A 26,453-nucleotide genomic window follows, 5' to 3' on the forward strand; every position below is an offset into this window, starting at 1 on the left:
GGCAATGCAGCAATATTGCTTGCAGCGTGGTTCAGCAACAAAACCTGCTGAAATGCGGCCCCAATGGTTATCTCCATTTTAAGACCTGATATTTTCAGGTCTTTAAAAACTGTCTCCAGTTGCAGTTATAGCCACTTTTTTTGATCATCTTAAATTAAGGAATCTCCTTGTGAATAGGGAAATCCTGGTTTAACGTCAGATTTAGCAAGGGAACGCCTCCCTTGCATATAATTAGCGATAAATATCGGTGACAGAAGTTGCGATAGTTTAAATGGTCTATTTCGCCTAAAAGCTGTCGCTAACGGCTGTTAGCGACAGCTTGAGAATATTGCTATATAAACATTGCAGCTTTATCGGGAGAAAAATGCTGCTAAAGCGGCAATATTTGCTTGTATATATGCCCCACGGTATTTTATTTCTTTTGTCTCAGCTGATCAGATCACTCCACATGCTAGCAACATATTTCAAAGTTTATTAACTGAATTCATGCTCATAGGTTGCTTTATGAAAGAATGCAATTGCTTATTTTTCTTGAATGTTTTCAAAGTTCAGGTTCATGGGAATCTGCAAGCCATTACCAATGGCCAAATCCGCCATGAATGCTGGACCTGAGATCCTTGGTGTGGTTTTACCCCAACATTTTACCTTCCATCTTTCTTTTTTTTGCTGACTTTGTGTTTGGTGGCCTTAGATATCAGCACACTTTACCACTGCTAACCAGTGCTAAAGTGCTTGTGCTCTCTCTACGAAACATGGTAACATTGGTTTACAGCCAACTGGTCTATTTCATTTGCTTGTAAGTCCCTAGTAAAGTGGTACTACATGTATCCAGGGCCTGTAAATTAAATGCTACAAGTGGGCCCGCAGCACTGATTGTGCCATCTAATTAAGTTGCCCTTTAAAACATGTTCCAGTCTTGCCATACAGCATGTGCATGAAGGTTTAAAACTGCAAGATCAGCCTGATAAAGTTAACCTTTTGCCAAGCCTAAACCTCCTTTTTCAATACAGATACGTCACTTGTAGGGTAGGTCCGAAACAGCCCATAAGGAAGGGTGCATTTGATTAAAAAAGTTGTACATGTACTTTTAAGTTTTACGTGTCCTGATAGTGATAATCTCCTAAATTATTTTTTCATTGGGTTAACTTATTATATTTAATAAGTGATATACTTTATTTTTGTTAGAAAATGGGTTGTTGGTTGACTAGGATGTGAGCCCTGGCCAGCAAACAGCCACAAACCCTTGCAGGGTGAACCACAAAAAGTCACTAAATGAATCTGTGCTTTTAACCCAGGGTAGCTTGGCACAAAAAGAAGTCAAGCTTAACTAAGAGGCAATGTGTAAAGTATTTATGCAGCACACAAACATTAATAAAGTGAAAACACAATTCAAGAAACATCCCAAGCCGATTTATAATAGTACATGTTAACACCAAAATAACAAAAATCCAATCAGTAGAACTGGAGTTATGAATTTTTAAAGCTTTAGTGAAAACTAGCACCTAAAAGATCAAAGTGCTAACCGCGGACATCTAGTCGTGCAAGACTGTCGTCTAAGTCAAATAATATGGCCATTTGCGATGCAGCGCAGTTTGGATACAAGAAGTGGATTGGGTCTGGTCACCTCTTATCTTCAAACTTAGAAGACATTTTGAGAAAAAGTGTCTGAGAAGGTAATGTTTAGTGGGGCAAAGCTGCAGGAGGTGTCTGAGGAGTGAGCTTTGTTGTCAGATAGCCTTTGGTCAAAGCTGCGGTGAAGATTTCCATGTTAGTTATGTTACTTAGTTGCCGAAATGAAAGTCTAAAATCTGTAGTGGAATGAGGCAGAGGGCTGTAGCCGAAGACAGTTTCACGAGGTAGGATACCCCTTTGTCAAAAAAACGTTGATATGGATTTGCTGCAGTGGAGAAGAACGTATTAGGAGAAGCTGAGAAGTCAATCCTCTCAATGACTCTCTCCTGACCCACTCAGAAGAGGTCGCTCCCCCACGCTCCTAAGGCTTGCTGACCCGGTGACTCCAGAGCGCCCTGAAGCAGATAGCGGTATCGTAGCTGAATCATAACACCGCGTCCGCGCTCCGCTCGTTCTGCTACCTCTAATTAGCCCTTTTGACCCCCGCATTGCCGACGCTGCCTGCATTGCGCAATTGACTTCTGTAGCGCCGCTGCATATTTCTATCAACGCATTATCTGCTCGCATTGCTTTCTATAAGTAACTTAATGCGCGATTGAGCCCCAGTCTTGCCCAGTTCCGATTTATTCCTGTGCAGCCATTTTGTTGTTTATTGTGCTCCCTGACCCGTGGCTCCGCCCCGCTCCCGCCTCCCAGCTGACCCTCCCTCCCACAAGCAGTAATACACAGACTCCTCCTTCCCCACGCTGTGACTCTCTCCTGACCCACTCAGAAGAGGTCGCTCCCCCACGCTCCTAAGGCTTGCTGACCCGGTGACTCCAGAGCGCCCTGAAGCAGATAGCGGTATCGTAGCTGAATCATAACACCGCGTCCGCGCTCCGCTCGTTCTGCTACCTCTAATTAGCCCTTTTGACCCCCGCATTGCCGACGCTGCCTGCATTGCGCAATTGACTTCTGTAGCGCAGCTGCATATTTCTATCAACGCATTATCTGCTCGCATTGCTTTCTATAAGTAACTTAATGCGCGATTGAGCCCCAGTCTTGCCCAGTTCCAATTTATTCCTGTGCAGCCATTTTGTTGTTTATTGTGCTCCCTGACCCGTGGCTCCGCCCCGCTCCCGTCTCCCAGCTGACCCTCCCTCGCCCCTCCCCTCTCACTACCCATATATGACAGATGCATTTGCGCGCAGCGTTCACGCGCAGCGATCGCGCCCTATGCGCGCCGAAGGTGCGCCAAAGGTAAGCCCGTCTGCCCCTGTCCGCGCCTGGACCGCGCCCAGCGCCAGTCCCCCTGCTCCCCGCAAACCGCACTCCTCCCGCATAACGTTCTACGCCGTCACCCTCCTAGCCCTTAATCCCGGACGCACACCTCAATGCTACGAAGCTGCCCCAGGACGTACCCACTGACCTTTTGCCTGCCACTCCTGCAAATTTTCCAGCATCAAGACCAATACCACACCCACTAACCCCAAACACAGCCCCGACTCTAACCACCTGAAGTGTATCCTGCTGAACACCCGCTCGGTCCACAGACACGCCACCGAACTCTGGGATCTACTCGACACTACATCACTGGACGTCGCCTTCCTTACTGAAACATGGATGAACGCATCATCAACAGCCGACATCGCCATAGCCATCCCGGACGCTTACAAGATCACCCAAAAAGACCGCACCATCCAAACAGGAGGAGGCATCGCCATCGTCCATAAGAACACCGTCAAAATCACGACCAGCTCCGACGATAACCTCACAACCGCCGAACACCTCCATTTCCAGATCCACACCGACCCCAGGACAACACTCAGAGGCACCCTCATCTACAGGCCTCCAGGAACCCGTAAACAATTCACCGAAGACATCACTGACTTCATCAGCCCACATGCCCTCGCCTCCGAGAACTACATTCTACTAGGAGACATCAACTTCCACATGGAAAAGAAAAACGACAGCAACACCACCACCCTCCTCGACAACCTGGCCAATCTCGGCCTCAAACAACTTGTTGACACCCCCACCCATGTAGCTGGGCACACACTCGACCCAATCTTCACCTCCAGCAAACACATCTCCTTCGATCGCACCACAGCTCTCCATTGGACGGACCACAGTTGTGTTCACTTCAGCTACAAAACCACCTCAACCCACAACCCCCCACAACCTATTCCCCGAAGAGAATGGAATAAAATTACCACCGACCAACTCCTCACAGCGCTCAACCAAACCCCACCCGCCCCCTCATCGGACCCAAACCAAGCTGCCATCAAATTCAAACAATGGATCACTCACAGCGCTGACGAATTAGCACCCTTGAAAAACCATCACACCACACAATACAGCAAAAAAGCCCCCTGGTTCAACGACGACCTTAAGAAATCCAAGAAGCTATGCCGCACTCTCGAGAAAACATGGAGAAAAAACCCAACCACCGACAACATGACCACCTTCAAAGCAGCCACCTGCAAACACCACCAGCTGATTCGATCCACCAAGAAATCAGCATTCAAGAATCGACTCGACAACAACGCCCACAACAGCAAGGAACTATTCAAAATAGTCAAAGAATTCACCAACCCCACCGCAGCCTCAAACGACATCACTCCCTCCCAAGACCTCTGCGATTCATTATCCTCCTTCTTCTACAACAAAATTGCCGACATACATAACAACTTCGAAAACAGTTCCAACGAACAATCCTCTCCACCCCCCTCAGAACCCAAACCGCCCTCCAACAACCTCAGCGCCTGGAACACAATCTCCACTGAAGACACCATCCGCTTAATGAATTCCATCCACTCTGGTTCGCCAACCGACCCATGTCCCCACCACATCTTCAACAAAGCAGACTCCATCATCGCACCCCATCTCCGTGATGTCATCAACTGCTCCTTCAACTCTGTCACCTTCCCAGAAAGCTGGAAACATGCCGAAGTCAACGCCCTCCTGAAGAAACCCACAGCAGACCCCTCTGAACTTAAAAACTACCGCCCCATCTCCCTCCTCCCATTTCCAGCCAAAGTCATCGAGAAAGCCGTCAATAGCCAACTCGCCGCCTTCCTCGAATCCAACAACTCCCTCGATCCCTCACAGTCTGGCTTTCGAGCCAAACACAGCACCGAAACCGCCCTCATCGCAGCAACAGATGACATCCGAACACTACTGGACAACGGAGAAACAGTGGCCCTCATTCTACTCGACCTCTCCGCCGCCTTCGACACAGTCTTTCACAGCACCCTCATACAACGCCTCAGCAACATCGGCATCAAAGGAAAAGCCTTGGACTGGATCATCTCTTTCCTTGCCGGGAGATCCCAGAAAGTCCGACTTCCCCCATTCAAATCAGAGGCCACCGAAGTCATCTGCGGAGTACCTCAAGGATCATCACTCAGTCCCACCCTCTTCAACGTTTACATGAGTCCACTCGCTTCCATCGCACGTCAACACAACCTTAACATCATCTCCTACGCCGACGACACCCAGCTGATCCTTTCCCTCACCAAAGACCCCAACACTGCCAAAACCAACCTTCACGAAGGCATGAAAGAAGTAGCCGTATGGATGAAAAACAGCCACCTAAAACTTAACTCCGACAAAACGGAAGTGCTCATCCTAGGATCATCCCCCTCCGCTTGGGGCGATTCATGGTGGCCTTCGGATCTGGGTTCTGCGCCCATACCCACAGACCACGCACGTAACCTAGGCTTCATCCTAGACTCCTCCCTCTCGATGACCAGACAAGTCAACGCCGTCTCATCATCCTGTTTCAACGTTCTCCGTATGCTCAAAAAAATCTTCCATTGGATCCCCACCGAGACAAAAAAGACCGTCACCCACGCACTGGTTACGAGTCGACTAGACTACGGAAACACCCTCTACGCCGGAATCACAGCCAAATTACAGAAAAAACTCCAACGCATCCAAAACGCATCGGCGAGACTCATTTTGGACATCCCTCACCTAGATCACATTTCCAGCCACCTGAAAGACCTCCACTGGCTTCCCGTCAACAAGAGAATAACATTCCGTCTCCTCACCCACGCGCACAAAGCCCTCTACGATCTAGGGCCCGAATGCCTCAACACCCGACTATCCTTCTACACACCCTCCCGCCAACTAAGATCCTCCAATCAAGGCCTCGCCGCAGTTCCGCGAATCCAAAGATCTACCATGGGAGGTAGATCCTTCTCCTACCTAGCGGCCAAAACCTGGAACTCACTCCCCACTCACCTCCGTCTGACACAGAACCACATCTCCTTCAGAAAAGAACTTAAAACCTGGCTATTCGATAAATAATGAACCCCATCCCCAAGCGCCTTGAGACCCTCTGGGTGAGTAGTGCGCTATATAAATCCTTGAACTTGAACTTGAACTTGAATCCAACCGATGATGCACCTTAGGCTGATAGGCCAGCAGGTTGGTCCCAGTGTCCTTCTGGTTCTCAGGGCAGTTTTTGACCCACATTTTTCCATATGCTTAATTTTGAAATTGGCCATCTGGGCACCTTTGGCACCATAACCAAGAGTCCAGGATAAGGGCACACCCCGTGGGTGTTCAGGATTCACTCAGGCTGGAACGATCTGCGGGTTCAAGATGGTGGGAGCTTTTTATGTCCCTGTGGCTCTAAACAGGAGGCAAGCAAACTAGCCAGTGGGGTCACTTCTGGAAGTCCTGGGTGCAGGTGAAGATGCAGAGCTCAACAGCAAGGCTAGCATCTGGGGGTTCAAGGCAGGCTCCAGGCAACAAAGCAGTATTTCCAGACATGCCAGCAGTCTGGCAGAGTGCACATGAGATCACAGCAGCAGGCAGTCATCTGACAGTCTATCCACAGAACCAGTAGTGAACTGAAGAGTTGGTGTCTGAGGTTCCCTTTTATACCCTGGTGCCCTGACTTTGGATGGTGGGAGACGCATCCCTACAGTTGCTTTAAAGTGCATGGAATTTCCTGCCTCCTCTACCCTGGCTCCAAGCGGGCTGCAGTAACAATGTGGGGTTGTTAGGCACTTTGTGTGAAGGCAGAGCACAGGCTATTCAGTTGCAAGTGGGGTTGTGCTCAGCTCCTCCCCTATCCTGCTAGTTCAGGGCCCATTCAGGCACATCTATTCCTTCTATTGTATGACTGTCTGGGGGGAGTTCACAAAATCTAAAAGTCAGTTACACCCAGTTATGTGATCCAAGGCAGGCTACAGGCACAAAAGTGCAGAAAAATGCACTTTCTAAAAGTGGCATTTTTAAGATTTTGATCAAAACCTGATTTTACTATCAAAAAGGACTTCTCACCACAATTTCAAAGACGCCAAACATCATATAGCTACCAGCTCCCAATTGGAAACTACAGCTAATTAAATGCAATAACCAATCCTCAATGTTATCCTACAGGAGGGGTAGGCATCACAATAGTGAAGAACAAATATAGACGTTTTCACTACCAGGACAAGCCAAACTTAAAAGTAAATGTCAAACCTTTTAACTACACGGAAACCGGCCCCATGGGCTACATAGGGCCTACCTTAGGGGTGACGTATATGTAATAAAAGGGGAGTTTAAGGCTTGGTGTCAAGCTCTCACCTGTTTCCAACCATGGAGATGATACTGGAGCCAATGTTGTACCTCCTATCCCTCCCTGACAATACAAATCAAGGAACCGAAACCTTAGATCTCACACTGTTCTCCTGTGGGGAAGGGGGATTGGGATAAAATAAGATAAGCGAGACTTGTGGTATTGAATCTGCTCAGCGGCTGTGCAACACTGAGTAACTTCTCAGACCTTCTATGTTTACGAGGTAGATGTCCACTGGACCAGAACCTTTGAGATGTCACAATGCACTGGAAATAAGAAGAGGAGGCCATTACCATCAGTACACCAAAAGTCTCTACACACAACAAATCATACATTAGGTTCAGTGACACAACTTTACAGGTTTCATCAGCAGCTCGCCATGAGAGCAGAATAACCAAAATCACAGATTGGAGTGTGACACTCCTAGGAATAAACTTGAAAAATCAAATTGGAGTTATTGGCACTCCCAGGGATAAACTCTGAACATAGGTTGGAGTTAATTACACTCCTCGGGAAACACTCGGACCAAAGGTTGGAGTTACTTGCACTCCTTTGGATAAACTCGTAGCACAGGTTGGAGTTACCTGCACTCCTAAGAATACACTAGGTGCAAAGGTTGGAGTTACTTGCACCCATAGGAATACAATTGAAACACAGGGTGGGGTACAAAGTTGATGCATATATCAAGGACTCGGAAGTGCTTTTTGTTGTCACTACTGTTGATCAGAGAAACACAGGACTAAAGTCTTTAATCCTTGTGCGATGACAGTTCTAGCATCAAGGTTGTAGGAAGGGTCTGGAAGATAAACACACAAGAAGCTCTGGAGTTACTCACAGAAAGGACATGGAGGAAAGTCTATAGTCTTTGAAGATGTGGATACACGCTCCTCTTTACTACTGTAGGAGGTTTAGTGCGCACTAACCTGATATCAAGTAATTAGCCTAAATCTTCAGCTTGACTGAAGTTTGAAGATTTCATAGCTTTGACTCAAGGAATCATGGGGTGTCTGGAGCAGCTGTGTAGGAAGGAGCGAGGAGGAAGACAGGAAGGGAGCTGGTGCCATGGAAGCCACCAGTTTGGATGGTCTTCAAGGAGACTAGAGCGCTTATTGGTTCCAGCAGAATTCTTCAGATGAGTGGGAAGGGTGAAGCTTGTTTTACAGGGAGCAAGGCCAAGGCATGGTTCAGGTTTAGGTGGGGTTCATATACCCTCTTGAAATCTCAAAGGATGTAGCTAGATAATGTGTGGCATGTGGGACCCATGGTCATCGGGAAGGTTCTCTAACCTTGGGAAAAACCATGTGTTAATACACTCTTCTTGGCTTCACAGAATGGGCAGGTGCTACTTGATGATCGGATCCAAATACAAAAAACAAAATGTATTGTTTTTGCTCAACTGTGCATAATGGAAAACAACATCAAGGCCCCAGTAACAGTGAGAGCAAGGCTTGCTATTGGCTCTTGGGATTATGTGGGAAGCTTACAGGGGTTTAATGGAAAACCACACCAAGGACCTAGGATCAGTGAGAGCAGTTAATTCATTGGTTTGGGGGATTTTGGGAACTGTTGCAGGGGTTCAAGCTCAATGGAAATTATGGGTGCTAGAGAAGCATTAGTCATGAGGGTGCTGGGAAACCATTGGTCATGAGGGTGCTGGGGAAACAGCAGCCATGTGGGTGCTGGGGGAACATCAGTCATGAGGATGCTGGGAAAACATCAGTCAATAAGGGTGTTAGGGGGAACATCCTTTAAAAGGGTTCTGGGGAAACATCAGTCATGAAGATGCTGGGGCAACATCAGTCATGAGGGTGTTAAGGGGAACATCAGTTATAAGGGTGCTGAGGGAACATCGGTCATGATATCATAGCATGCACTAGGGATAAAGCAAAATGAGGCCTGCGCGCCAGGCCCATTCCACAGAGGATGCATGAGGGGGTCCCGCCACTTGGCAAGGGGATTTTAATGTCAAGTAGATATGGCCATTTACAACTGCATTCAAGCTGGAGTGGCAGACCTGGGACATGTTTTAAAATGCTACTTAAGTGGATGGCACAATATGTTCTGCAGGCCCACTAGTAACATTTAATTTCTAGGCCCTGGGTATATGGTATACTACTCTACAAGGGACTTACAAGTAAATTAAATGTGAAAATTGGGTATAAGCTAATTTAGCCATGTTTTGGGGAGGGAGCCCAAGCACTTTAGCTCTGGTTAGCAGTGGTAAAGTGCACAGAGTCTTTGGGTAAAAACCAAAAGGTTTGGGAGTTTGGATGTAGACAGGGCCAGGTCCAACAACTTTCAAGTTGCAATGGGTAGAAGTATCGGGGTTCTTGTCTAAAGAATTGTAATTTAAAAACATCTTGAGTGAAACAGTCCGATTCTATGTCACAATCCTGAAAATGCAGAATGCTGCCATCTTCTTCTCCTAACCATTTGGTGCCTGTAGCCTGTATCCTGGGTCGCATAACTGGTGTAGCTTGCATTTGACCTTTGTGTATTGCTCCTAGACAGTGAGGGAACTGAGGAATAGGTGTTGGCAGGATGGGCCATCTCTAATTTGATGAGGGGAAAGAGCTGTCACCTACCACATTTACACATCACAAAGTCACAAAGGCTCTGCCTGAGCACACTCACAAAGGGTTTGACACTGGTCGTTTGTTAGCTCAGACAAGCTGGGGACATGTCAAGGAGACAAGAAATTCCAAGCACCTCTTGGTACGGAAGCCTCTAGAAATGTCTCCTACTTCAAAGTGGGTACCAGGTATAAATAATGAACCCTCAGAACCAACTCTTCAGTACACCTCTGGACCTGTGTAAAACTCAGAAAAACTGCTGTACTGCTCTGCAAGAAGGACTGCTACTTGGCTATCCTGCCATGCACCCTGAGCGAGAAGGACTGGATCTGCATTTAGAATGTAGGACCATTAGAGTTATACCAAGGGCTTGTTTGCTGGTCCGCCGATCAGAGCCTCAGGGACAGAAAAGGCTCTAACCACCTTGAATCCAGCACCGGGACTCTGTCTGCTGTGAGGCATACCCCCAAGTGACCTGGCCCCTTGGAAGTGGGCCTGAATGTGCTATGCCAGCCCAGCTCTTGTTCTGTGAGCAGAATCAATGCATCACAACACATCTCCTTGCAGCCTCATCAGAACAGCTGCTGCTCGATACATCCCCAACGCAGGACCTCGCATTGCTACCTTCAGCTTCCTCAGAACTGCCGCTGTGCGATGCATCCTCGATGCAGATCTTTGCATCGCAATGCCCTTCGTTGAAGGCATCCTCTGCAATAATTCAGGACTTTGCATCGCAGTAATGCAGCTTCTTCAAAAACATGACTGCACAGTGCATCCTTGAAGCAGGATTTCGCATTTCAAGCCCTCATCAATGGCATCCTCGACAATCAAGCATCGTAGCCCTGCAGCTCCCTTGGAACCTGCTCTGCACAATGCATCAGTGACACAGGATTTCACATTGTTCCGCAACCTGGATTAAAAGTACTTTGTTCAGCAGGCCTAACTTGGTCCCTGTCCCAGGCCTGTGCTTCATCGTGGTGGGCTTAAACATTTGTCTTTGGCCTGGTCTGGCATGACCAGATAACCCCTAACAGCGCTTTGGGCTTCTAGACATTATTTTCCCTTAAATCTTTAAAAGTGAATATCTCCATTTTTACTGATTGCTTTTTTTACGATTTGACCTCAAATAATTTAATATATTTTGCTCTATTTTTCTAAATTATTGTGGAATTTTTCTTGGGTTGTGTGTTCACTGTTTGAAGTGCTGCATTAATACTTTACACGTTGCCTCTAAGCTAAACCGACTCCTTTTATGCCATGTGACTTCCTGTTTCTCATGTGTGGTTTGGTAGGTCAAACTGAAGTCAAGTGTCATCATCTTTTACATAACAGGAAGAACCTTTGTGTCTGTGGTCTGTGAAGATTATTGTCAGGGCACTACCTGGCACTAAGTCATCAAGCACAACCTAGCACTTGTAAAAGGTCTGAAGTAGTTCAAATTTAAAATCGTTTTGTATATAGGCGGTGATGCTGTTCTTTTTTTAAACAAACATAAGTACAGTAATTGTAAAGCATAAACATTTATAAAGGGAAAAATGACAATAATTAAATCAAATGTAGGATGTTACAAAACATATACAATATTTAATATGATTCTGAACCTTATATATCATGCATACTTCAGGCACATATTTAGAATTGTTAATGCTTCGTATAAACTGAAGAGACACAGCATTAGGGTCAATGGAGAAGAATTAAGTTATTCTCACATTTTTATGAAAATTATAAAACAGTACTACGTTTTTGAAGTGTGGCACTTGAACCAAAACAGTTTCGCCACTATGTAATTGGTCTGTGACATTAAATAGTTCTTTGTAAAGTTTAACAGTTCTGGTAAATGACCCATTGGTTATGAATGAATGGGGAATATTTTGCCAATGATTTGCTCTAGTTGATGAGAACAATAAGGCGTTCGGAGTCAAGATTGGTTGTGGTTTCACAAGAGTGAAGATAATCGGCCACTGAGCCTCCAGGCTGTATATGAACCAACCTAGGGATAATGCTACCCTGGTTCCAAGAAGGGTAAGTGAAGAGAGAGAACGAGAGACAGGCGATCTCCCGGTGTCATTGAAGCACATTGAAGGATAATCTCAAAGACTCACTAGATCTTCAGGTTTTTATATGAAAAACAAGGAATACATTAGAAATCTGTATTTTACATTATCCCTCTAGATCCACACAAATAATTCTCATACCGGGGTTAGGTAGAAAGCCTACTGTAGCTAACTCTCCAGAAGCCAGAAGCCCAAATGTGATGTCATAAGAGAGTCATTGGCCTCAGAGTCACAGAGATGAAGAGCACTTGGTTGGCTAAATTCATCGTATTGTGTAGTGCAGAACTGTAAGGATGCAGAGGAGCAGACAGGAAACAACTAGAATCCTGTCTAGTTAGGCCCTAACTGGCTAGGGAACTGAGTAATGAGAAAACCAATAAAAATGCAAGAATATCAAACAGGTGCAAACTAGGATTAAAGTAGAGGAATCTTAGTAACCACCGTTGGCAAGTATCGACCTCTACTTTTTCTCTCCTTTTAGCTGATACTGCTGCTAATGCCCAGGAAGTGTAACCTGTCCCTGACACGGCAAGCCAAAGTCTTCTCTGCCCCAGCTGCAAAGGGCTTTCCCAGCTGTGGCGTCTGGTGACATTTGAAAGTGGGGGAGCGGAAAAGTCTTGAATGAGTGTTACGTTATGAGCAATGCGAGCGAGCCCGACTATCCTAAGGGAGGTTTGGTGGATGTCTATTAAAAGAAAAAAACACAGTGGCAAAATATTGCTTTATAATATATTATGAGTAGAGTTGCATGATTGTGAAAACCTAATGTCCATTTCAGTGGAAATGTGCAATTTGTGAATGACATTGCACTGCTGCACCATCCTTTAGCAAAATATTTGCGACAGTATGCCCCAAACTGCACGACCACCAGTTACATACTACACCCTTAAATATGACAAGCGTGCTCCTTGTGTTCCACAAGTTTGTTTCAGCTCATTAATGAAGCCGGGTTCACTCTCATTTGGGGATTACACTGCTTTGGTAAAACTTACAAAATTAAAGAGAAGGAAAAAAAAGAGATCAGGCACTAAAGAGATAAAGAGTCTTTCTTACAATGGACTGCTTGTGAGTTCCTGGTCAACGCAAACTATTAAACTCAAGAGATGATAGCATGCTACTATACAGCAATAGCTTCACAGAAGACAACAAAACACATTAGCAGTCCAGAATTGTAAGTAATGCCATCATCTAAATTCAGCTGCATGAGTTTAGGAATGGAGACAGCAATATTCAATGCAAATAACAAATTACTACTTATAAGAGGGAAGCACTTTAAAATGTGTTCTGGAGGAGTCTTAATGACCAAGGGCTGATAATTAAAGCAGATAAAGATAAAAAGGCAATGGTAAAAATGAAAAGAGACGATTTTGCAGAAAACTAAAATGTGAACAAATGGCTACTAAGGGACATAACGGAGAATGAGGAGAGCGGGCAGGGGAGCATGCTGGATGAAGCCATGCAGGTCAGGCAGGTGGCGAATGTCAGTGTGGAGGGGGAGGGGAAGAATCGATGCTCTGCAGCGCTATAAACCCAGCGCTGCCTCAGGCCATTGTGGTGAGCATGACATGTGAGAAGCAAATGGCAGAGGAAAAATGGATCGCTAAGCAATAGTATGGCACAGCAGCGCACAGGGCTCTGGGCTAATAGCAGCTTGCAATTACACATGGGCAGCCCAGGCATGGAGGGCGTGCAGTTCAAAGAGGCTGTAATACAATTTATCGACCCAGTGGTTTGAGTTTTGAAGCTCCTCAAAAATAAAAACTGATCTGTACTACTTAAAAGCGAGAGTTATATGATGCCAGTTGGGAAATAGGACAGGGGGAGTAGAAAGCTTTTCAAAGGACTTGAACTATTTCGGCCATTAGATCTTTCCAAAAACACAATGGCCCCGATCGCACGTATTGGCAAATACGACATCCTGGCAACACACCATTCCCCTGCTTACAGTAATAATTCCACTTGAAGCAGCTCAAAAAGAAATAAACACCTGTCCCTCGACCTGTATTTTCTCTCTTTGACTGTTTCTTTTCATGAAATTGTATTTCTTAGGATTGCTGGTAGCCCTCTATCTGAAAAAGTTTGATCCGGTACAACATGAGCTTGACCTGGCTGCAGGCAAGAGCACATTCATTAATGTACCCTGAAAGCACGCATCCTGCAGTAGCGATCCATCTCACTGGAACATGCTTAGCAGGAGGGAGGTAGACACAGCCAACAGGCAATGTAGAAATAGCCATACATTTTCATATTTTACATGTGCGCTTGGAAACCTATATCACCTGTACATTAGCCTGTATGTACATGGTTTAATGTAAATAGGAAGAAATCAGGAAATGCCACAGAATGAGAGTCACATAATGAGACAGTGCCACAGGGTGACAATGAAGTGTAACCCTCCTTTAGAAAATAAGGGAAATGCCTGCCGTACGTGGTAAAGTAAAATAAGAGATTAGTTAACAGAACAAGTAAATAAATCACAAATGCACCATTTGTTTATATTTAAAGATGGTGTCGTGTATTTCATGTATGTACATAACGATTTTAAAACAGTATACAATACAAATTGGGAGCAGGTCAGGATGCAAAACGAGATATTTTTTTATACATTTCAAAGTTTCTTTTTCGCATTTACTAAAAACAACTCAATAGAATGTTACCAAACAATTATGCATGAGACACGTTGCATATTTTCAATAAAGTTTGTAGAGAATCTCTCCCCACCCGAGCAGAAGACATTCCACCTCCCCTCCTGTGACTTCCACTCACTGCTGTTTGAAGCAAAAATGTACTACAAATTGGCTTCTTTCATCACAGAGAAAATTGGCAAAACAATGATCTATGGCTGGAAGTCGGTCTCCCTCTGACACGTGCACACAGCTTCTCATCTAGAAAGATAGGTAAGCAGGTAATGTACTCCCTGAAAAAATCTGCCCGGTCCTGTCCTATCACAGGTCCCTTATGCAGTGCGATGCAGTTTGTCCTTTCTTCTGTTCGATATCAATGAAATAGGTAGCAAAATATTTAAAACTGAAAACAGGCAGATTTTGGACATCATCACTACTTGAATTACAGCAAAATGCTTATGAAATTTGATGAGTGAATCCTCACTGAATAATCTCAGAATTTTGGGCAAAACTTACTGATTAACACACTCCAAGCCACAGTAATTAAAACGGAAGAAAATGGTGGCACCGCTGAACTCCAACAGTGCTGGTTGCGATAGCAGGGAGGCTGACCTGTGTGTCCTGAGCCAATCCTGACGCTGCTTCTTGTTATCAAAACCCATGGAAGCAGCACCAGGATTGGCTGGAGCGGACAAACGCAGTGCGCCTTAAGAGACCATAAGATTGCAGCTGCAATCCCAGCCCCTCACTAAAGCTGCACATAGGAGAAGCCTCCAGTGCGCATCTCGGGTTGGAAGCAGAAAGGCACCTGTCCATCCCAACATGCGCATTTTACTACACACCTAGGGCCTCATTTATGAGGCCGTGCGTCACTTTTACGCCGCCGGTGCGTCACTTTTTGTGACGCACCAGCAGGGTAAAAAATGTGCCTTGTTGCACCAAATTTACAAAGTGACGCATCTAGGTAGATGCGTCACTTTGTAAACCCCTGCGCTACATTATACCTGCCCCAGGTATAATGTATGCATCGGGGGGCGTTCTGACGCAAGAAAGGGTCCTAGAAGTGACGCAGTGAAATCTATAAGATTTCACTGCGCCACTTCTAGGACACCAATGCGTCAATTTCTTACGCATGCCTCACAGCAGGCATAAGACTGACGCAGGCCCTTTCACATGGAGCTTGCCCCAAGGGAAAGGACTCATTGATGGAGTTGCGTCACTTTTGTGACACACTCCAGCAATGCGTCACTTTTGCGCCATACACATACGTCAGAAATACTGACGTATCTGTAACTCCTTGCGCCATGATGCGTCATACTGTAAATATGACGCACCATTGGTGTCACAAGGAGGGCGCAGTGAAAAGTGACGCATAGCTGTTTTCACGCAGCAGTGCGTCACTTTTCATAAATGAGGCCCCAAGACTGCTGGGAAACCCCACCCATGCCTGCCCACCCTGCATTGTCACTCATTCTGATTGGCACGCCCTTGAAATGAAAACATCGTGGTCGCCCAGAGGTAGAAGAACCCTAAACTAAATAATTTAATACTACTGTAGTCGAGGAGGCAAAAAAATGCAGGGGTTTGACGCACCAGCGCCCTAATAGGGCAGCCACCCCTGTTTCTCAGCCTCCAGTCTTCCAGAGGTTTAGTGCTTGTTTAGCAACTTGGTCCTTTCCTGACAGCTTTCTGAAAGAAAGGCTGCTAGTGAACCCCGTGTCAAAGGCTAATTTCTGTCATAAGGGGGCTGGCTTGCTTACAAATGTATTGATTGTTGCTAACAATGACAATAATTACTACAAAAGTGCAGTTTGTGAATAACATTTTATAGTACGTGTTGTAGTACTGCGGTACCTCTCCCCTTTGCTTTAAGGTAAAGGGAATCTATGGAGCTCCAAGACAGCCAGTTGATAGATATTGATGATCAAATTGATCTATTTCTGTATGCTTAACCATGGTTTGATTTTTCTTTTAATTGTGTGGTACACATCCTAATAGAAAAAATACACGTCACACAGATTTGAAGATATTAAAATGCCTTTATAGTGTACAGCACATTGAATTCGATCTTAGTGCCTGATTAGGATGGCATTCGGACGTATGTCTGACCGCCATCCTGGTGGGAAATGGGACCGCCGGACAAGCTGCCGGCTGTCCCGCTCCCTGAATCACGATTTGTTCAACTTCAAGACAGTCGTAAAGTGTATATTTTGTACTTCTGTGGGTGCTGTGGGCTGCAGCACACGCCGCAGTGCAAAATATGCACCCAAGCATATCCCTGCATTATGTGGCAGGCACCACATGGTGCAGGATTATGAAGGGGTCACCATAAGTGCCCCCCAGGGGCCATGTCGGAAGTCCAGGGGCTAAGAGGGGACCCACTGCGGGCCCCCAAAGTCTCTTTCCGCAAGCCTTTTTATAGCGGGTAAACCACCATGAAATTACCACTTTGTAGCGATACAACTTCCTCCAACGCACTAACGGGCTGCTTGAGCTCCCTGAGCCCGCCGGATATGTGGCGGACCGCCACCGACGGGCTGTCTGTGGCTTGCCCACCATCATCGTAATCAGGCCCTAGTCCGGGAGCCAGTGGAGTGGCTTTAGTGCAAGTTTTATGTAATCCTGTCTATGCATGTTGAGACTTACCCTTGTGGCCTGAAACTGTAGCCTCTGTAGTGTTTACAAGATTCATTAGAAGGCCTGTATTAACCCCTTGCATGTGGCCGCGATTCCGCGCCTGTGCGGCAAAATCGCAAGTGGGCGGGTTTATGACAGCCCCCAGCCGTCATCGGCACATGAGCACCGCCGTGCATGACGGATGGGGGCCGTCATCAGCATGCAAGGGGTTAAATGGACTGCAGTAAGCACATGCCCTAAGCATCTGTCAGTTAAGTCCTGTGGCAACTTTGCAATGGTGTGAGGTAGTAATTATTTGTAAAACAGGGAAAAGTTCCTGGTCTGGGTAACGAATTCGGAATAACTTTGAAATAATAATTATACAGTTCTGTACGTTTGGAGGAAACAGGGCTCCAAAATAGAAACCTAGCAATGAAAAGGCCCCGGAGCTTTTCTTTATCCTTTTCCAGTGTTTTTTTGACAAATGTTATTTAGTTAAACGGCAAGGGATTAGCATACCAATTCTGTTTGAAGTAAGGTGAGTAATGCGTCCCAGGTATTTTTGGGGTATAAACAACAATAGTCTTATCAATGATATCCATATTGCCATACAGATATGTGAAGCTATCTCTTCTAGATCATTATTTACAATCTGAAGTATGAAGTCTAGGTTTTTCCACGTTTACTAGGCTTTCTTTTAAGTTCTGAAATTTTTTATTGAGAAACATAAATTAAACGTGTACAAAGTAAGGGTAAATAAGCAAAGAAAAAAGTATACAATATCATAAGTGAGATAGTCACTGAAAAGGATAATGAACTGCAAACATAACCAGCAATTATGAATTACATAGCAATTAATAATAAATGATAAACAGGAGGATGATAGAATTTATGTTAACAAAAATAGATACATCAGCTAAGGGAATTTATGAAGGATTAGCGACTTCTTGTTGAAAGGGAGTTTGAGACAGGGAGCGGCAAGCACATATATCAAAGAATGAGGTGATCGGATCCCATAACTGTTTTCGTTTTGGGACAAAGCTAGTGGATATACAAACGTTGTGTCTAATCTATGGTTATAACATATAGCGTACCACCACGCCTGATAAGAGATTTTAGTGAGATCCTTCCAAGCCTTGGTAATCTGTTGAAAAGCTACTGCAATAAGTAGTTCAATTATTTTTATGCTGAAATTGCAGTGATCCCATATAGGGGAGATACTACCTAGACAAATGTGCGATATATGGAAAGGGTGCTTATAGGAAAAAATATTATTAATTTGAGACCACACCTTGACCCAAAACGTATGAACCGGGGCACATTCGAAGAGCAAGTGCAACAAGTCTGCATGAGGTGCGAAGCAGGTCCAACATGTATCTGGAATGTCAGAACATCTTTTGCTGAGAGTAAGTGGTGAGAGTAAGAGTCGATTATAAATAAAAAACAAAGTCTGAGTGGTGTTCGCAGCCCTGGAGGATTTCCGTAATTTCACCCATATCTTGTCCCATAACAAAATAGGCCATGAAAGACCTAAGTCTGCCTCCCATGCTTCCTCCACTTTGGTTTTTGCACGTGATGATGCTGGTGCGTGTAAAAGAGCATAAATCTTGGATGCTTTAGTGCCTCTAAGTACGTAATTGAGATATGATAAGAGGTTCTTGAGGTGACGTGGAAGGAGAAGTTAAATGCGAATCATGTACTGATTGAAGTGCTTGTGTTAATATGAGAAATTTAGCACGGAAAGAGGAAGGAAGATGAAAAGATGTAGCAGCTTCTGAAAAAGCAATAGTGTGGGATTGTTGAAACAACTGATGCACCCAAATGATACCTCGATTCCTTCAGGACTTCCAAAAAATCGGTTTATTATTTATTAAAATCGAGGTATTATGCCATATAGGCTGTTCAAAAAAGGAGGAAATTAAAGGGGGTGGTAAAATCTTAGAAGTGTATTTGAGAATCGAGGTAGATATAGATTGCGGTGGACGAGAGAAAAAAGGTATTCTAGGAAGGAGAAGGGAGAGATGTTTGTCAGCTCCAAAGTTGACCACAGAGGAGAAAATGTGGGAGAATCTTCAATCCATCTCGAAGCTTGATTTAATAAAAAAGATTTGTGATTAAGAGAAAAGTTTGGAACATTTACTCCACCCTCTGCTTTTGGATGCGATAACTTAGATATAGACATGCGAGCTTTTTTACGCCCCCACAAGAAAGAAGATAAGATAGAATTAATTTTCTTGAAATGATACAGAGGGATAGAGATTGGAATATTAGAAATTGTGAACAGAATCAAGGGAGAGAGCATCATTTTAATGGTGTCCAATCTACCCCATCATGATAAATATAGAGGGTGCCACTTTGTGGTAAGGTCCGTTAGTTTCTGTAAGCAGTCATCCATACATCTTGAGAGTGTGCCTGAGAGAGTGGGAGTAAAGTGAAGACCCAAGTATTTAATACATTTAGGATTTCACGTGAACCCCGAATTAGTGAAATCCGACTTATAAGTAAATTTAGTTAGGGGTAAATTTTCCCATTTATCCTTATTTAATTTATAGCCAGAGACAGAGGCGAAAGAATCAACCTCATTCAAAAAGGCAGGTAAAGATATTGTAGGTTTAGATAAGAATAGCAAAACATCATCGGCATAAGCCGCTATTTTAAGTGTTGTCTGCTGAAAAGTAAAACCATGTATGGCGTTATTCAGAATCCGCAGCAAGAAGGGTTCTAAGGCAAGATTAAATAAGAAAGGCGAAAGAGGACAACCCTGACGAACCCCTCTACCAAGGGAAAAATAAGAAGAGATACCACCATTTGCTGCGATAGCTGCTCTAGGATGCGATTATAAAAGAGAGAAATTAAGGTAGAGATTTTTGGGCCAAAACCAAACCACTTCAGCGTCTGAAAAAGATATGACCACTCGACTCTATCAAAAGCTTTTTCCGCGTCCAAAGCTATTGCAGCGAGAGAATGAGATGAATGTGATGTTTTAGAGAGAATATCAAAAAATAATCTGGTGTTATCAGAAAGCAATCTACCTTTGACGAACCCAGACTGTTCCCTACCCAGTAGATCAGGTAAAAAGGATTCTAAACGCAGAGCTAAAGCCTTAGAAAAGATTTTATAGTCAATATTGACTAAGGAAATGGGTCTATAGTTTTTACAGTACTGTGGGTCTTTACCTGGTTTGGAAAGAATACATATGAGAGCATCAGAGAAGGAACCGGAGGAAGAGCCGGAGTCTAGGAAAGTGGAGAGAAGAGCGTGCAATTTGGGGAGGAATAAGTTCGAGAAATGGAGAAATAATTCAACTGTAAATCCATCTGGACCCGGAGCCTTATCTTTTTTAAGAGACTTCAAAGCACAAAGAAGTTCCTTCTGAGTTAGGTCTGATTCTAGTGAAGAGAGATCAGGAGGGGTAACGGAAGGAGATTCAATACCAGAGAGGAAATGGTAAATGTCCTGGGCCGAGGAAGTCGTTTCAGACGAATATAATATTTTATAAAATTGAAGAAATTCTTTCAAGATTTCGTCATCTTTATGTCTCAATACAGAATCTTGGCCATAAATATTTTCTATATTAGTCTTGTTTTGCTTGACTTTCAAATAATTTGCTAATAGTTTCCCGGCTTTATTTTGACCCCCATAAAATTTGGCACTGGTGCGCAGTAAAAAATTGGAAGCATTATTTGTGGTATCCTTGTTAAATTGTAATTTAGTTGCTATGAGTTTATGCAAACAGTCCTTGGACTTAGAAGCAAAGTAAGAATGCTCCAATTTCTTAATCTTAGATAAAAGGTCATTAGTGATTTGTTGTGCTTTCTTTCGTTTGCGGGAAACGTAGCTAATGATAAAATCCCTAGCAGGTGCCTTAAAAGCATCCCAGACAATATGAAAGGGTACATCAATAGATTCATTTCGTAAAAAATAATCATGAAAAAAGGAATTGAAGGAAGAAACAAAGTCAGAATCAAGAAGAAGGGAATTATTGAATCGCCATTTCCTAGTGAGGGATGACTTTTGCAAAATATCTAAATGTATAGAGACTGGTGCATGTTTGGAAATCAAAATAGAACCAATGTCAGATGCAATCAAGGATTGTGAAAAATGGTGCGAAATAAAAAAGTAATCTAACCTTGATTGAGTCTGGTGAGGTGGAGAGAAAAAAGAGTACTCTCTTAAAGTGGGGTTACATAATCTCCAGGCATCAATAAAGTTAAATTGATGAATGAGTTGTGTGAAAGATTTATGTGACGTATGAGGGGTATATGTGCTAGTAGAGTTCCTGTCTAAGAAAGGATCAAAAACTTAATTACAGTCCCCCGCCAAAATGAAATTGTCCTCATAGTGTTGGGTAATATGTGGAGATAAGGAGGTCCAAAAAGAAGCATCACCTGTAGTTGGGGCATAAATGTTCAAAAGGGAAACTGGAGTGTTGTCTATAACAAATTTGACTAAAACCCATCTGCCTAGTTGATCTGCTGAATTAGCAACTATCTTAACTGAGAGGGATTTGTGAAATAAAATGAGAACTCCATTGCGTTTTCCATCACCCGGGGAAGAGAAGACCTCCCCAACCCAACCTCTCTTTAGTTTAACAGATTCTTCGGGCGAAAGGTGTGACTCTTGTATGCAAGCAATATCTGCATTAAGCTTAGCTAGGTGTGTTAAGACTCTCTGCCTCTTTATGGGGAGTGCAAACCTCTAACGTTCCATGATATAATTTTTAAAGGCATACAAAAAGACAAGAAAAGTATATACAAAGCTGGTTAAGGCAAATCAGCAATATATGAGACTCAAAAATATATGTATGATAGTCAATACAATGCAGTAGAAGTGAACGACAAAAAACTGTGAAAGTGAAGATATACCTAAAATACTGAATACAACATATTCGTATAAGAGAAAAGCTAAAGATAAGCAAGAAGTGGCATTCAGCATGGTAGCGAATAGAATAAAAACTGTAATCATTAACAATTAAACTATGCGAAAAAGCGAATGAGTGGCAATACAAGAGAAAATAGAAAACAAGAAAAAAAGAAAGAGAACAGGAAAGCGTCCAATAGGAGATATGAAAAATGGGAAGATCAGAGAGAAGAAGGAGACCAAAGGGACGAGAAGAAGAGAAGAGCAAGAAAAGAAAGAAGCACAAAAGAGAAAAATGAAGGGAGAAAAATAACTTACATAACATCCAGGACATGTACGGGGAAGAGGATGGAGGCCACATAGAACAATGACGGGTTCGAGACTCATGAGTGAAGGCAGGAAGAAGAAACGACTCAGCAGACTCCAGGAAAGAAATGTGGGAAAATAACACGTGGGATAGTGATCTATAGAAATGGAAACAAAACATCGAATAAAAGACATGAAAAACTAGAAATTAGCAATGGTTATGGACATAAAGCATTTCCTAGAAGCTAACAGTCAAAAACAGTAAATACAGGTTAACATGACCCTAAATCATCAATAAAGAAAATCAAGTAGAATGGGGTGTAGATGCAACATCCATCTCAGTGGTAGTGTGAGAGTAAAGAAAGCTCTTCAGCTTCAATGGGTCATCATAAGTGGTTGTTTTGTTGTTGAGAGTCACCTTGAAGAGGCAAGGATGGAATAAACCAAAGCGTGCTCCAAGCGAACGTAGTTGAGGGCGAAGGGATAAAAACTCCTTGCGTCGGTCAGCGGTAGCCTTGGCATAATCCTGAGAGAAAAAAAGAGGATTGCCCAACCACATAATTCGCTTCATGGTTCTTGCAGCTGATAAAATTCTAAGCAAATCAGTATATTCAAGGAAGTAAATGATAACGCCCCTTGGTTTCCTAGCAGCAGAGGTGGACATTGCAGTAGGAGGAGGACCCAGACGATGAGCTCTCTGTATGTTGAGAGTGGTGCTGTCTGGCAATAGAATAACTTTTGGTAGGAAAGTCTTGAAGAATACAAGAGGGTCTGAACCTTCTGTTATTCCGGAAGGCCATAAATTCGGAGGTTATTTCTTCTATTCCGATCTTCTAAATTTTCGAGTTGCTTGTGCATATCCGAAACCTGCGCACACAGTGGGTCAACCATGGAGACGGAAGAGTTCAAAGAAGTAACATCTTGTTCCAATTGAGTAACACGACCGTCTACATTCAACAGTTTCTCAGAAACGTTTGGAGTGTGGTTCTAGTCTCATCAATAAAAGGGCGCAATGCCCTTATTTCTTCTAAAATGATATCCATGGCATCCATGTTGGCCTGCTTAGGAGGAGAAGGGGGATCCTTTTTTAATCTTTTTGTGGTAACTTTAGTAGCAGAAGATATAGACGGATTTGACGGTGCTAATGAATTTTTAGGTGATGACACAAGAGAATCCGCCATTGTAAGGCAATGATAGTGTGAGCTTGTAGAAATTATGAATTTGCATGAGGAAGATGAAGATTTATGCAAGTCCTTGGATAACCTGCCCATCAAGGAAGTAAACAAATCAAAGAAGCAAAAGTGGAAAACACTAGAGAAGCAAAATATCACACCTCAAGTAACAATATAAGTAATAATAAACAAAAGCTGAAGGAAGTAAATATAGCACAAGAAATTAGCTAGAATATACATGCATGAAGTATGGTAATAAAGCAATAGGTTGAAATGAGAATGCAAATGCCACTAGTGCATAGACAGTAAATTCAAAATCCTATTATGCAGTGTTTGTTGGTATGTTAAAGCCGCAGCATAATACAATAATAAGGCAAATTGCGAATATTCAGTGCGTAGACCACCCTTTTATGAGGAAAAAGGAAATAAAGAAAAACATGCACACATTCGTTCAAAAGACCTTATGCAAAATGCCTCAAATCAATACATAATGCAGTACGTAACCTGTGTAAAAAAAAAACCAGATAAAGAGTTCGCTGAAGCATGTAGAAATAACAAAGCGCCATCCTCAATGAATAAGAAACAGTAAGTGTCATAAGTCAAGGTGAAAAAACTGAGGATAGCATCAAACGTATGCTGGTGACAATAATCCATTAGAGCTAGAACTGGGATGCATAACACCAGCATAAAACCAGTAGAGGCTTGAGGCAGCACTGACAAAACGAGAAAAAATGAGTAGACAATCTCTTCAGGTACCGAAGCCTCGTTAGAAAGCAGGCTATTTTGATGTATACAGAGGAAATTACGACAACTGCTCATTTAAAAAGTGCAACTTAAGGTGTTAAACGTGTGGCAGCATATAGCAGGAATAAACATCAATTTGAGGCGCCACAGTTGATGTAAGGTGATACTGGTGGAGCGCTCAGCCCAAAAGAATGAAAGCTGGAATGCCGCTAGGAGCCGAGCTCCGTCAGCGTGTCCCAGAAGATGGCGGCCACATCTCCTCAGAATGAAGCTGAGCGCGTTTTGTGGCCTTTCAAGGAATGCGCATACAAAAGGAGGTCAGTCTGCAGAATAAGGCTATTTAAAGCATGAGAGCTAGGGGGGAGCGGCAAAGAAGAAGCTTCAAGTCGCGTACATGCAGTTACCGGATTGCCGCTTGGAGCGAAGCTCCGTCAACGGGATCCGGGAAATGGCGGCCGCAACCTCACCAGGCTCCGCACAATGCTCAAATCGAAGAAGCAGACAGCCACGACCTCAGAAGCTCCAGCAGAGGGGACACGCCGATGCTTCAAGGCTTCCCACAGCCTTTCCTATGTTCTGGCATCACTGGAAGAAGGAAGGGGTCACGCCAAGTCCTCCGTCTTAGCCGCCTCCCGGGAGAGTCAGAGAAACACCGCCATCTTCTGCGGGCGCTAGCCACGCCCCTACTAGGCTTTCTTTAATACTCAAAATAACTGTGAGTGATTTCGATAACCATTTGATATCCTTCTGGGATTGTAGAAAATACATCAATCGGGGCTTTGTGTGTAATGGCAGCTATATAAACGTAAACATGCACATCCCTGCCTTAGAGGAACACAGATGCAGCCTTTTGTCTGTTTTTATTCTTTAGTCCAAAATAAACATATCACTACATAAAGCAGCAACAAAATCACTCTGATGCGTGGTTATCAAGCTCTTATAGTTAGTTTATTACTAAGAATATTATTTCTGCTAAATCGATAAGTTTTCGTTGAAACACCAGCGTTGGTTATTACAATCGCGCCTGCTTCTGTGATTAACAGCAAGTGAGAAAGGGTTTACTGGGGAGAATTTAATGAAGCAGCAGGTGTGATCAATGAACTGGTAACATGAAAATATACTTCTATGAATCTAGCTAATATATTTTATTAAAAATCTTACAAGTCATTATTTTTTGCGCATTTTCATCAAGGACTGTGGTTTTCACTAACGAGGAGTATCGATGTGAACAAAAGGGAGGTTTTGGTTGTATATCAAAATGTAAGCAGGTTTCCTTTGCATCAGAGTCCTGTGAAATAACTTTCAGATAGGGAAACAGATCAATAGCACCCCCAGTCTGTTATAAGCTTGCAGTAACATCTCACTGGCCCACATGCATCAAGCATTTTTGGAGTCGCAAACGGTGCGATTTCTTAAAATCGGCCGTTTGCGATTCCAAAAGTGCTTTTTGGGATGCATGAAGCAATTTTAGAATTCGTAACATTTTTGCGAGTTCTAAAATTGCGATTGCTTTTAAGAAGTCGCAGATGTGCGATTTCTTAAAAGCAATGCATCATTACTTTTAAAAGTGCAAAATCGCAATTAGGGTGTCAAATTTACCGAGTGGCTGAACCACTCGGTAAATTTGGAAAAAGTGTTTAAAATGCTGAAAATGGTTTTTTTTCAACATTCATGTTTCACACATACATGTCCTTAGGACATGTGTGTGTGAAACATGATGCGAAAAATACATTTCAGGGGTGCATGGGGGGGTCCTTTGGACCCCCCCCTGCACCCATGAAATTTTCAAAGTGCCACTCGCAATTTGCTAATGCCTTCCCATTGACTCCTATGGGCCTTTTGGCCCGTAGGAATCAATGGGAATTGCGAAAATTAACTTAAGAATTCGGTATTTATTTGGGATTCGGTAAAAATTGCGATTTTTACTGAATCACAAATGAATACCGAAAATAATGATGCATAGCATTTTGCAATTCTTAGTTTGCGATTCCTTATTTCTCGCAAATTAAGAAGTGCAAAATGTCTCAATGATGCATGTGGGCCACTGTGTTTGAGTTCACAGCAGATAAGTTAAAGCAGTAGGCCCATAGGAATGAATGGGACAGCATTCCTTAATTGCGACTAGCAATTTGCGAGTAGCAATTAAGGAATGGTAAGGAATCGCTATTTTAATAGCGATTCCTACATGCATAGGCTTTTGCTATTCCTATATAGCGATTCCTTAAAAATCGCTATTTAGGAATAGCAAAAGGCTACGTTGATGCATCTGCCAGATAACTCTTTACAATTGTTTGTATTCCGCTGTTACAAGAATT

The 26,453-nt window shown here is 43.5% G+C and overlaps 1 long non-coding RNA gene across 3 annotated transcripts in view; it reads right to left on the bottom strand.

Annotated features, from left to right (window-relative positions):
- The window catches only part of LOC144784707 (uncharacterized), a 151,918-nt gene extending 127,165 nt beyond the window's left edge, over nt 1–24,753 (bottom strand). For 2 of the 3 annotated variants that reach the window (XR_013601698.1, XR_013601696.1), the window contains exons 1-2: nt 24,533–24,753; nt 22,235–22,380 (exon numbers count right to left, since the gene is read on the bottom strand). This is a non-coding gene — a long non-coding RNA (uncharacterized LOC144784707). Of the gene's footprint in view, nt 1–7,197; nt 7,456–22,234; nt 22,381–24,532 lie in introns of all 3 variants that reach the window. The other variant, XR_013601697.1, reaches the window with a different exon arrangement.
- Between the last annotated feature and the right edge of the window lie 1,700 nt (nt 24,754–26,453).

This window comes from Lissotriton helveticus, chromosome 10 (genome assembly GCF_964261635.1).
Source record: "Lissotriton helveticus chromosome 10, aLisHel1.1, whole genome shotgun sequence".
In the NCBI taxonomy this organism is placed as follows: domain Eukaryota; kingdom Metazoa; phylum Chordata; class Amphibia; order Caudata; family Salamandridae; genus Lissotriton; species Lissotriton helveticus.